The sequence below is a fragment of the Acomys minous genome, assembly GCF_964271855.1.
Source record: "Acomys minous genome assembly, chromosome: 9".
NCBI classification, from domain to species: domain Eukaryota; kingdom Metazoa; phylum Chordata; class Mammalia; order Rodentia; family Muridae; genus Acomys; species Acomys minous.
The window spans coordinates 43,623,743-43,637,825 of record NC_140490.1 but is presented as its reverse complement, the minus strand read 5'-3'; the positions used below and the strand labels follow the sequence as shown (position 1 = coordinate 43,637,825).

Sequence of the window (14,083 nt, the reverse complement as noted above, 5' to 3'; positions counted from 1 at the left end):
GCATCCTGACTGTCCTCTACAGAGGAAGCACACGTCATCCCACACACATTAGAGGGATCTTCCTCATCGCTGGGCAGAGCACAGAGAGGGGACTCCATCACTGCTGTCAGCAGACTCCATAGAAGTGTCACCAAAGTGACTCGGGGTGTGAAAAGTCCTACCAGGCCACTGGGGAGCAGTGCAACGTCCTCTTACGAGGAACCTAAGACCACTGCGCTGAAGGTCCACTCATGGGCCAAAAAAACCAAAACAACAGCAACAAAAATCATGAATGGTTGTTGCCTAGTGCCAGCACACTGCGAGGACCCAGGAATGGATTCCTTCCTCCCTCTCAAACACCTGTTAGGGCCAGAGATGTCTTTGTAGATGAAAATGTCTGCCACCAAGCCTGACGACCTGAGTTCAATTCTACACGGAGAAGCAGAGAACTGAGTCCAGCAAGTTGTCCTCTGACCTCTACCTGAGACATAGTATACCCGTACACACACACACACACCACCACAATAACAACAACAACACACACACACACACTAAATAAAGAAAAAAATCTTTTAATAATTTTTTGGTTGTGGCACCACATATCTGCTCTCACACTCCCAAGCCCTCCCTCAAGCACCTTAATCCATTGTTGTAGAATTCAAACCCACAGAATAAAACTCTTGCATAGCCACTGTTATCTTAGCACTGACATCACAACCTTTAAGAACAAAGAAAAGGATCTGAGCACACAGAGGTTTCACCTGATGACAGTCGAAAGCTACAAAAAGCAGCCAGCAAAAGACCAAACTGGGAATCAGCAAGATGGCTCATCTGGGAAAGCTGCTTGCTGACAAGCCTGACGGGCGTTCGATCTCCACAATGAGTCCACGTGTAGGAGACAGTGGCCTCTCTCAAGTGGTCCTCTGACCTTCACAGATGCGCCTTGGTAAGTGCGTACCCCCCACTTCCAACCTCCACACATAGAGAGAATAAATAAATGAAAAAATAAGGATTGGGAACCAGTGTTTTCAAGCAGAAGTGTCCAGAACACCCAGTTGCTGCTGATGAGCAAGAGGCATGGACAACCCAGCAAAAGTGGTAGCAAAGAACACAGCTGAAGAGTCCCGGGCCCCGAGGCTGGATCACTCACCGGGGCTTGGGGACAGGCAGTGTGGCTACAACATCACTCTCCAGCGGACACCTGGCACGGCAGAGGGAAGACCAAGGCAGATCCTTTCAGAAACTAGGCCGGCAAGTTCTACCAAAGTCAAGAGCCACACACCCAGTGACCCAGCAGTGGCCCGCCCGAGGTCAAGGCCTCTGAATGACAGGTCTGATGCAGCTGAGGGTATCTGCGGAAGTGCTGTTTATCCTGACTTCCTGTTTCCTGTGGCTGCCCTCACCAATTACTAAAGCCCAGAGGCTTAAAACAACAGCAGCCAACTCTCCCCCTGTCTCTGGAGGCTAGAAATCAGTGTCACTGGGCCAAAGTCAAGAACACTGTTAGACACATCCCCTCCATAGACCCTCAAGAATTACACCCAGGCTCTTTCTATGTGCAGTGGCTACAAAGGGTCCTTGCTTGTAGGGTTCTTGGTACACTGAGGTCCTTTCAAGAGAAAAACTAACCTGGACCCTGTGACTAAGAAGGCTTTGATCTATAATCTGCAACTGCAGACCCCTCAGATCCCAGGCAATCTGTAGGTATTTCCTCCCTACCAAGGGAAGGCCTTCTGTCTCACTTGGTCCTTAAATTAAAACATCATCAGAGCCCCCATCTAGGGTGGAGGAGATGGCTCAGTGGCTAAAGTGCTGAGGACCTGGGTTGGAATGCCCAGAACCCACATAAAGCCAAGTGCAGTAGCATCTCTATGCAACCCCAGTTCTCCTCCAGGGAGACAAGAGGTGGATTTAGGAGATGCCCTGGAAGATCCTGCACACACAAAAGAAACAAAAGAACGAATGAATGAATGAGACCTGTTTCAAGTAAGGTAAGAAGGCAAAGACTCAGATCTGAGCTCTCGGACCTCCACAAGCATGTATGGCATAACCATGTCCTGGCATGTATGTGCTCACATTCACACACATAAACATGTGCGCACGCGCACAAGCACACACGTTAGGGGGAAAATCAGAATGCATTCCAGACACCCAGAGCAATGTGTCTGATAGGACATTAGGCACCATAGGGCCAGGCATGGTGGGATAACCCCCCTCACCCCCCATAGCCCCTGCTCGAGGGTCCAGCTCATCCTCACGGAGCCTTCACTTCTCAGCATCTTGACACGCCCCACCCCCCACCCCGCCATGAGCGCACCTGTGACTGCATTCGGGTACTCGCAGATAAGCCCAAATGAGCTCTCCACGAAAAGACCTTTAGTCTGCTCACACCCAAAGGAGCTCTTCACACAAGGCCACGTTAACAAGGTGCTAGGGTCAGAACATGACATCCCTAGGAGAGTTACAAAATCTGCCAAAAGCCTTAAGAGCAAAGAAACCCACAACAGCTATGTGGGTCTCTGAGTGGGCTGTGCCTCCCCTACTGACCGCTGCCTGCATCACTCACCTGCCTGCCTAACACACCCAGGCTCCCAGGTTCTCAGTCTACCGTGTTCTGCACCAATGAGCAGTCCTCCTGGTTCAGTCAAGCACATGTCATCTAGGGTCATGATGGCCATGACTTCTAAATATGAGGCAGGAGGAGACGGACAGCAGACGCAGGTCATCTGGAGTGGGCTCCTCATCTAGTTCCCATCCCATCTGTCCAGCTCAGAGGACCAGAAGGGCTCAGCTAAGAGGCACCCCTGTGCAGCCAGCTCTGCACATGAAGCCCACAGAGATGAGACACATGGCCTATGTCCCGAGGGCCCCTCCTTTTTAACATGATGTCAGAGCTCTCCATGTACCCACCTCTTCTCCTACTTGACCTTAGGGACCCCATCTGGGGTCTGTCTTCCCCAGCAGTTTAACATTTGCCTGGGTGTAGTCAGCTACAGAGCACTCTTCCAAAGTTGTGTGAGTATAAACAGCTGAGAAAAGCCAGCCGCTCTGCCAACGAGGGGCACACGGTTTCACCTGCCCTCTGGGAGCTGGCACCTACATACTGCAGAAGGGCAGGCAGAAAACTACAAGGCCCAGGCTTGTAGATGCGAAGTCGATGGTGCATCTAGAAAGCCACTCACTGCAAGGCTCATTTCATGGGCTCCGCTCATGTGCATGACAGCATCGCCACATGCAGGCTCTCCACAGGGAAAAAGGAGCCCTTTGTGGGATATTAATAGCCTGGCCAGATGTGGGAGTGCCCGGGGTCTTTTCTTAGGGCTGTGCTAGGTCTCCACAGCTGCACAAGCATCAGCCCTTAGACTCAGGCTACCAAAGCAGTACATGGTATTGAGGGGGGGGTGGGGGGGAACAGGTATTAATGAGGTGGTTCTCTTCCCACAAAGGGGGATGGGGCTCACACAAACATGTGCAGGCTGAGCAAGCCACCACTGCATCCAGGACACGACCATGATGTGGAAAGTCGGGTACAAACAAGTACTTTTCTTACCCCAACAGAAGACAAAGGCAGAGGAAGCCTTCACAGTCCTGAGTATTGAGGGTGAGGGCTCAGTACAGGCAAGGCAGGCTGGTGCCTCAAGAGAAACATGGTCAGTGTGACGACCCTCCCGAGCACCTTAGAAACCCAGGCACTATAGCACTTACCACTGGCCCAACCCCAGCGATGGACGCGAACTCAGACCCAAGGCAGCCATAGCACTCTAGATCCACCCTGCTCAGCACCCACAGCAGACGGCACACGCCATTGTGACTGAATGGACGGCCACACTAGTTAGAGCGAATACTTTATAGCAATTTATCTCATTTAATCCACACAAACACGCACAATAGACCCGTATAACATGTACCTAACACACTTCAGAAAGGGGCACTGCATATTGCCATTAAAGCAGGCTTTGGCTTTGAACAGCCACTCTCCAGCACCTGGGCCAGGCCTAGTACTCGCTGCTGGGACTGGGTGGTGGTGTGGGTCTAAAGCGCAGGAGAGCGACACGGCCCACGTGTGGCTGCTGAGAGAAAATGTTGGCCGCCAAGTGTGCTGAGGGTGTGGATGCTTCTTCCTGTCACTATACATTGACACTGCTGTGACAAATGACCGAGTCCCAGGTCAGGACTGGCCCCTCTGTGCTCGACGTGGCAGGACAGTGCTAAACCTCCATATTCTCCCATCACATCAGAGGTACTGGAGGACCTACCATCTTGCACATTTCTCATGCAGTGCCTGCTGGTGATCTACGCTGTGGGCCTAGTGTCCCCTGACGCTACACAGGCAAGGATTCTGTATACTAACGGGTCTCTGCACCTACTAGACCCTGGACACCCAAGGGGGAAGGGCCTGGACATTATTACAGGTCATAGCTTCCCAGGACTGCATCCACAGGACCAGAGAGACCCTCTCATGAAACACATGGAAGTAATTATCTCTCATTTTAGTGTCATTTAATTAAATCTACAGTGGCCCTGCCTAAAGCTTATATTTTAGACACTTACTAAAAATAAGGCATCCTTCCTATATATAAGTTGTCAGTCCCAAGGCAGATGAGCACACTTAAGGACTAGGCATGCTCGGGGGGGTGGGCACCCTTTGGGGACAGGAACACTCAGCTGAGCCCACTCCAGGGCAGGGCACACTTGAGCAGTGCCACAACGTGCACACAATGGACTTGGTAAGACCCACTGCATGGCTGGTGCTGGAGACTGTGGGTGGCTCAGAGGTTACGAATACTTCCTGGTCTTGCACAGAACTGGAATCCAGTTCCCAACACCCACAGAAGCTGCTCACAACCACCTGTAAATCCAGGTCCAGGGGCTCCAGCATCCTCTTCTGACATCCTTGAACCCCTACACACATGTGGGATATATACATACACATAATAAAAAAAAATCCTTAAAAAAAAAAAAACAAGACAAATGAAGCTGGGAATAGTGACGCACGCCTTTAATCCAGCACTTGAGAGGCTGAGGCAGGCAGATCTCTATGTATTTAAGGTCAGCCTGGTCTACATAGTGAGTTCCAGGACAGCCAGAGCCACATAGTTGAGACTGTCTCTCAAAAAATAAAACAGACAAACAAACAAAACGCAAGAAAGGCTACAGAACTGTGGCAAGCCAGCCAGAGCACAGAAAAGACAGAATGTGACAGCTCAGGGAGCTTCAAAGGTGCAACAGGACTCAAAGCCCTTTACGCGCCATACGCTGTGTGTTCCCTCAACACATCCAAAGGCAAGAAAGAGTAAGGCTCTAACAGAACTGCAGCTGAGGTGCAGCTTTGTAACTTGCCACCAAACAAGGCCTGTCCCTAATCCTGACATTTGCCCTGTCATATGCTCGGGATTCCCAACAGACCCAGGGGACACCCAAGCACCCCCAAACCGTGCTTGTTAGCCCGGCCTCCCAGAACCTCCTGCCTGCTGCCTTCCCTGCCTGGACGCACCAGCTTCTCCCAGAGGCCACTCTTGGATTCTTGGCTAGATTTCCACCATGGCGTCATAGAGACGGGGCCCCCAGGGGCAACAGTAAGGACAATGCCTGCTTTGTCCCCACTCTGAGGACCCACCAAAGGCAAAGCTGCTCATTCGGGCCACTTCACACTGGGAGAGACCCTGAAATTTTATTTTAGTTTCCACCTCATGCAAATTCTACAATATACAGCTTAATATTCCTAAGGATTTCCTTTCTAGGCAGCCTTTTATATGCAAACTGCAGCAGTCCCCCTTAGCCTGGGAGGGGTGCTGCTCCCTCCAAGACTTCCATGGGGTAGCTGACAGTGTGGAGAGTGCACCGTGTTTTTTCAATCACACAGAAACCTGGGGTAGAGTTCTGAGATAGCAGCAGCTAGTAATAGGACTGCTCTCAAAACGCTTTGCTGTGCTTCATTCTCTCTCCCTGTTGATCTCAAGGAACAAAACACACACACAGCGAAAGAGCAGAGAAGGGGACTACTGTGTCCATGATGTGAAAGCCGAGGCTTGGAAAATCTCTGAGCCACCAACTGGAGTGCTGTCTTCACAGCTGGCCTGCCCAACTGGGCTTCTAAACAAGACTCAGACACGTGTGTTACGAAGGTTATGATGACAAAAGCCATGTTTGGAAAGTCCACCTAATGCAGGTGTGTTCTTGCAGACCTTCAGCCAGTCAGAGCCTCTGGGCTTATCCGTGGAAGGTACGGGGTCTGAGTGGCTGCTCCTCTCAGCTCTGTGTTCATGACTTGATCAGGAAGTGGCAGGCACTTGGAGGCCCAGTAAGGCCAAGCAGCAGTGGTTGGGAGGATGGGAGATGGAGAAGGTTAGAAACAAAGCTGGGATGCCCCTAAGAAAACGGCTGAGTAGGTTGCCTTCACCAGACGGTGCCTCATCATCATCTGTGACAAGAGTGCCACAACACTTGTGGGATGACTGAGACAGGGTGGCATAGCTACCACACAGGCAGGGACCATGCACAACAGCTCTCCTGAGCCCTGGGCCAAACTCAGAGAGCCCCTGCTGTCCACTACCCTGAACACACAAGTGCAGTGACCATGAAGGGCTGGCATGTCACCCTCCCAGCTCCTGAACTGCCACATCCACAGACACCCTTACCCCAGGGTCAAGCAGTGGCTGGAAGGACAGGAGAGAAGCAGGGCCAGTGGCCTTGAAGCTCCCTAGGGAGGGAGACAGGCTACCTATGCTATGAGGCAACCCCAGCTCCCTCCTGTCTTGCCCAGAAGTTAGAAGTCGGTGCTGACCCAAATGTTTTCACGATAAATCTCCATTGTCAGCTGACTGTATTTACAGTCATATGGAAGCATACGTCAGTAGGTGTGTCCGAGACAGTGTTTCCAGAGAGGCTCAACTGAGGCAGAAAGGCCTGCCCTCAATGTGGGGTTGTTCTATCCCAGGGGCTGGGGTTCCAGGCTGAATAAAAAGGAGGCGGCAAGCTGAGCACCAGCAGCTTCCCTCTGCTTCCAGATGGAACTCAATCGGCCACCTCAAGCTCTGGCTGCCACGCCTGCCATGGCCGCGTTGTCCTTAAGCTGGGACAAAATGAACCCTTCCTTCATTAAGTTGCTTTTGTTGGGTGTTATATCACAACAGGAAAAGTGAGGAATTCACCATGCAAATGGCCTTTACCCAGGAGCCCCTTGCTGGCAGCCTTTCTCCCTCCATCCACATGGGGCCTTTTCAATGCCACTAAAAGCACATCCCTCATGTAGACAGTGACCTCTTTGGCAGGAATGCCTCCTCAGTTCGCATGAATAGACTTCTCTCGGTTCCCTAATCACCCCAGAGGGCCAGGTATACAACAGAACCCACTGCTGACTCATGGGGTCGCCTCCCAAGGGAATCTTCCCTGGCAGGTGGATTTTGTTACTCACCTAGGGACCAGGATTCAGACATGTCAGCATTCAGAAATGGGCTGTGTTCCAGTGGTCTTAACAGAGTCTGCAACACGAATGGGAAAGGGGGAATTAGCAGAACCAAAGTGAGTCAGACACAGAGAGATACAGGCGCGCACGTGCGCGCGCACACACACACACACACACACACACACACACACACACACACACACACACTCACTCACAAGACTGCAAGATCACTGCCCGAGAGAGCAGTCTGTCATGAAGTGCAGCACATCTGCCAGGTGAACACGACAGACAACCCCCACCAGGAAACGGAAGGGTGTCGGCAGTGGCTGCCCCTCCCTGACTTATTTTCTCTGGGCTAACCAGAGCAGCAGTGTTCCCAGCACAAACTAAGAGACTTGGGGGTGGGATGGGGTGAGGGTGCAGGAGATCATAGACTGTGAAAAATAATCCAGTCCTCATTTAAAAAAAAAAAAACGGCATTTTGGGGCCAATGAGATGGCTTGGCGGTAAAGGAGCTTGCCGCTGACAATCTGAGTTTGACTCCTGGCACCCACAAACAGGAAGAGAAAACTGACTGTCGCAAGCTGTCCACTCATGCCACAGTGCACACATACACAAACAAACAAACAAGCATTTTAAAAGCTTTTTAAAAGAATAACATGTTAGCGCAACACTTCTAATTAGGCCCCTGAACTGGAACCACACAATAAGGAATGTTGGTGTTAGTACACAGTCAACCATTTTCAGTAGAAGACAGGGAAGGAAGAAACCAAGAGTACCAGAACTTGTGTATGTCCGTGGTGTGTGTGTGTGTGTGTGTGTGTGTGTGTGTGTGTGTGTGTGTGTGTGTGTTTTAAATACTCAAAGTAAAAAGGGTTTTACTATGCAACACATGAAAAAGAGGCATAGAAACAGCAGGCAGAAATGCCAAGGCCACCTTTCCTAGGGGCTTCTGAGAATCCCAAAGTCTCTGACCAGAGCATAAAATTGCAGAGGGCAAATCAGAGACATTGGAGGTTCAGTATCATTAACTACACAGAGAGCAAACAAGGTACCATTGCCTCTTTCAGGTGGGCAGGGATCTGAAGTGACCCATCGCCCTGGCTAGTGATGAGGATGGCCCAGGGAACTCTCAACACAGTAAGTAGGCAAAAGGAGCAACAGTTGCCTGGCCTGACATTGGGAATTTCTTGCCACATATTCTGCTACTGTTGGAAGAGCGCCTCCCAGATGCATGTGTTGAAATTTGGCAGTCCCACTGTGCCAGTATTAAGAGGATGAAACCCATCTCTATACTCCTGTGTTACTGGTATCTGGAGGTGGGGCTTTTGCAAGGTAATTAGATGAGGTCATAAGGATGTGGCCTCCATGGTGACATCAGTAGCTTTAAAGAAGAGGAAGAGACCCACACCGACATGCTTGGCCTGTCTCACCGTGCGATGCCCTGGCCATGATACCCCACACCAAAAGGTGCTCAGTAGACAGCAGCAGCCTTCCCCTGGATATCCTAACCTCAAACTGTAAGCCAGATAAAGCACCCTTCTTTATAAATTAACCAGTTAATGCAACAGAAAAAGGGTCAAGACCGGTTCACACTCACATACAAAGATGTGTCAAAGATATTCTCTGCATCACAAAGCCACGGAAACAGCCTCAAGGACCATCAGCAGGTAGCCAGAGAGTAGGCTACAGTTTGTCCAAATGTCCGCATTCTAGGCAGCTGTAAGGAAGAAGGCTGCCTCCCTGTGTGGAGGTGGAACTGCCCAAGACAGAACAGGACCGGACAGAATGGCCAGAGTGTGGCTGTCACTGCAGCTTCAAGCATGCCTCACTGGAGCGTGTGAACAAGTGTCAGGAGACAGTCATGTAAGCAGCCACAGGTTCTCACACGGTGAGTTAGATCTGGGAGTCAGAAGACAGCTTGGCCATCTCTCTGCTAGTGACATTTTTACCTTGCATACTCCAGCAGACACATGCCACAATGCCTCTAAAAGAGAACTTTCAACCTGTACATATGCATATGTACATATGCACACAACACTAACATACACACATGCACTCAAGCACATACACACACACACACACACACACACACACACACACACACACACACACACACACCTATTCTCCAAACGCATGGGCTATATACATTGTAAGAGGCCTTTCTCCTTCTCCCAGAAGCCCTAACCCAGAGGTATGCATTCTAAGCCACAGCCACTGCCCAGGAGCCTCAGCCAGCGGTTTTCACATAGCAATACTGCCACGGGTGAATGAAAAGCAGATCTGTGGGCCTCAGCGGGAACCCTGGTCTTGCAGAGCTGAGAGAAACCCAGCAAAGTACATCCCTAATGGACTCCAGGCCTATGCTGCTGGAAGCCTGTGGGGCCACTCCCAGAGCTGCTATTCCAGGGAATCTCAGCAAGTGAAAAGTTCAGCGACTCTGATGAAGGGCACTTTGTATTCCTTACAAAAGAAGGTAATTCCAGGAGAAGCTTACTGTTAGAAACTCAAGAACACGCCCAAGAGGCCCTGGTAGCCATGGGTGCTCCATCCCAAACCTTTTGTGGCTTGAAGTAATCGCCCTATGGCAGGACTCTCTTGGCTACTGGCCAGCTCAGTGGATACCCCTTGAAGCAGGGATGGGGTCCCCCCTCAGGAAAGCCTGGCAAAGGGTGTCAAGCCCATCTGTGTGAATGGACAGGCCAGGCCAGCGCTGTACCCCATTCTTAATAACTGCAGTGGAAGTTGGGCATGGTGCTGCACGGCTTTAATCCCAGCACTCTCCAAGGTGGATCTCTGTGAGTTCGAGGCCAGCCTGGTCTACAAAGTGAGTCTAGGACAGCCAAGGCTACACAGAGAGACCCTGTCTCAGAAAAACAAAAACAAAACAAAAGAACGGCAATGGCAATAGTGCCCACACTGAGCTCCTGGAGAACAATGACAGGTGGAACCCTATGGAGAGTTCCAGAAAGATCACTGCAAAGAAGCCCCTTGCCAACAACACCCAGTCTACCCAAACAAGGCCAAGCACAGAGGCCTCCAGGTCTGGCTTGGTGCCCCCAGATGAGCTGTCAATCAGATGAGCTCTGAAGACTAAACCTTAGGCTTCCCTCCCTTCTTAGATCCCACGGGCCCCAAGCCACTCCTGGCACATGTCCACCCCCAAACCACACCTAGCACTTCCCTGCAGAATCTACACCCTTCAGGACCCCCACCCTCCCACTGACCTAACCCTGAGCCCTCATGGCCAAAGCGTGAAGCGCCCTTTATGTCCCTAACCAAGTGTTCTTACTAAGCCCCCATTTGGCTTTTATATTTGTTTACCTTTCTGGCAGTGAGGGAGATGCCACCCTGCCCCTTGAGCACACTCAGCAAGCCATCTGCCACTGAGTTGAATATTCAGAGCCTTGGTTTTTATCTGAACTTGTATAAATCAAAATAGATGGAGCCCCCACTCCCCATAGCTACATAATCATACAACTAAGCAGAAGCAACGATGATCCAGCACCCCTGAGGACAGCCTGAGGACAGCTGTCTCCATACCAAGACTGCCAGAATAGACCTCTAATAGGTTTTATCCACCCCTGGAAGGTGGTGGAAACTGAGGTGTCCTAAACATCATAAGTATCATAAGACACTAGGGTCCTGGAGCCAAAGAATTTCCTGGATGACAGGTGAATTACTGGACAGATTCCAGAAGGCTGAAGTGCAGTAACTCTTTCTAGCAGCTCATTACACTGGTTAGGAAGAAACGTTCTGGGGGCTTCAATAATTCCTAAGCTGCAGAACGCGGTGCCAGAAGGTCTCTGTGCATCCTCCCGTTATGTCATGTGCATTTCTTCTCAATGACTAAAAGCCATAGGAAGCAAAGGTATGTTGGGATGGATTTCCAATGGACACTGACTGGCTCTTCCCATGGGAGGGCATCGGTTACCTTTCCACTGTCCTGGAGCTGTTCGTACATCCATAAAGGACAGTCAGCACTGGTGTCAGAGGTCTATGACTTACAGATCCACACACAGCCAGGACCCTACACCAACTCAAAGTTACTTATTTCAAAGCCTGAGACTAGAAGAAAGCAAGGGACATGATACTGAGTTTCAGGAGGCGCAGGGGATGGTTTGGGGAAGCCCAAGAATGGAAGGAGAGTTGGGAGAGGCCTTGCGTTTCTGAGGAGGCAGAGGAAGTGGGTGAGCAGGAGAAACAGCAATGAGGTGCTAACCAGGCCATGACAGCAAGAACCCAAGACCTGAGAATCTCGGCCGAGTGAAGGCTTTTCTCAGTTGTGAGCCTAACTTTTAGCAGTGCCCTGTATGGCTGTGTATGTATGTATCCCCAGTCTGTGTCATAGTGTCGGGGCATGTACCAATGGGCCAGTCATCTAAAAAGAACAGGAAGTTCAAAACTATCTCCTGCCTCAGGGGCTGAGGAGATGGATGGCTCAGTGGTAAAGTGCTTGCCTTGCAAGCATGAGGCCCTAAGTCCAACCCCCAGAAGCCAAGCTGGAATGGTGATATATGCTTTTAATCCCAGCACCGGAGAGGAAGCATCTCATTGATGAACTCACAAGTTCCAGGCCAGTGAGAGACCATTAAAACAAACAAACAAACAAACAAACAAACCTGGGTCAGGGAAATGGGCTGGGGCTGCAGGAAATCCTGTGTTGCCCTGGCAACACCTATAGCTTCTGCTAGATATGTGGACATGTTCAGACACACTAACACTCAAAGATCACATGAACACGTGCACAGTGGCCCTCACAAGTGTGCAAGTACCCAAGGAGCCCACTCAGCAAGGGTCACGCTCAACCTGGTAGCACCAACCCTGCTCAGAATGTGTTCAGTCAGCATGCACTTCCTCAAGGCCCTCCCCACTAGCGTCTTCTGCAGGCAGTACCCAGCATGCAATGCCTCTAAACATGGTGAGCATGAGGGTTGGGCACGCACGTGTGCACCCACATCCTGCGCACAAAGGTGAAGTAGACACCAGTTACAGAACCTTCTTGGAGGATGTTGCTCCCTTCCAAGCACTCCTGTTACTATATAACCAGACGCTTTTAAGTCCAAAGCTCTAGGGGGGCAGGCTCCAGAAGCAGTTTGTCACTCTTTTACAAGCCATCAGAGCAGAAACTAAAATGTCACCAGCCCCCAGCCCCCACCCCAGAGGGAAACGGAAATAACTTCTCAGCTCTTGGTCCCCACATGAAGCTTAGCTTGGGTTCCCCTGGGGTCCCCCTGGTTGCTGGAGATGAAGAGTGTCCATAAACAGAACCCTGGCAGCACTCTTCTGGAACACCTCTGCCTCCTTCCTGCACCATGTGTGGACCTGAGCACATGCCCCAGTACCAGCCTGCTCTAACTGCCCAACACCCCAAACCAAGGCGATACCCCCAGAGTCCAGAAAGGTAAAACACAATGAATCTTGTCTATGTAGATGACTCAGCATCCTCAAGAGCTCCTGGTCCCTCAGTGCCTACAATTCAGACCCATGTGAGCCTCTGAACACATGGGTTCCACACACATTCAGAAAACAAGGAGGCTCTGTGCAGATGTAGTCTTTGCTCCCTTGTCATTTTTCCTATTCCTTACATCCACTAACATGGCACACAGATTATCTTGGAACCGTGAGGCACCTAGAGATGACTGGTGCCCAGAAGGATGCTTGCCCCTGGGTGCAATCACCACAGCCTCATGAAAAGACCCGAGCATCTGTGAATTCTGGCACCTGGTAGAGGGTGGTGGAACCCATCCTATCCCCGCAGACATAGATGTACAACTGCGCACATTGGTGCAAGTCACCTGGTGACCTGGTGGTGTGTCTGTGTGTGTGCATGCCCAAGTGTGACCTTATGCGTGTGAATGCCCAAGGATTATTTGGGAATCATTCTCAATCACTCTTACTGAGGCAAGGTCTCTCAATCAAACCCAGAACTCATCAATACAGCACTCTCCCCAGCCAGCTTGCTTTTAGGGGTCCCTTATTCTTCACCTTCCATGAGTGGACACACGGGCAAGTCACCATTTCATTGGGTGTTTAACTTGGGTCCTGGTGATCCAAACCCAGGTCCTCACACTTGCACACAAGAGCTTTAACCTCCAACTCAGCCATCTCTTCAGTGTCTGGGCCGTTGCTATCTTAACACATAATGAGACTGGTCTGAACTCTATAACATTGTTTCTACAAACAAAATCCATGGGTTACTTTATGAAAGGAGGAAAAACACGGTTCTTAGATCCTTGTCTGGATATGGTCACAATGGAGGTGACAGTCTGGAACATTCTCTTCTAGCTGAACAAGGGACAGCAGGCATAGAGGCCACTCACTGTGTCCTGTTTGTCCCATGGCTCGTTGTTACTTCAACTTGGTGCCTGGCCATACCCTGGGGTCCCACAGGCTCCTGCTTCCCTCTGTGATGGGGATTTCCAAACCCTCTGCATTTTCAAAAACTTCTCCCTTCTCTCTTTTAAAGATATTTTACATGTATGTATGTGAACCATGTGTTTGCAAGAACTCACAGAACCGGAGTTACAGGCTGTCACGAGCTGGCATTTGAGTGTTGGAAACTGAACTCCAGCCCTCTATAAGAGCAACCGGTGAGAGCAGGAGAGCAGGCCCTGCCCTGAGGACAAGGAACAGGCCCTGATCCAGGGCTCTGAGTGGACCTCACCCCAACATCTATCCCATGTATTATGACCTGCT

The 14,083-nt window shown here is 50.7% G+C and overlaps 1 protein-coding gene across 8 annotated transcripts in view; it reads right to left on the bottom strand.

The window, feature by feature from the left end:
* SEMA4D (semaphorin 4D) overlaps positions 1-14,083 on the bottom strand; it is a 106,537-nt gene that overhangs the window by 68,904 nt on the left and 23,550 nt on the right. For all 8 annotated transcript variants that reach the window (XM_084796918.1, XM_084796916.1, XM_084796920.1 and 5 more), the window contains one exon: positions 7,394-7,460. The gene's annotated coding sequence lies outside the window, so the exon portion shown is untranslated. The remainder of the gene's footprint in view (positions 1-7,393; positions 7,461-14,083) is intronic.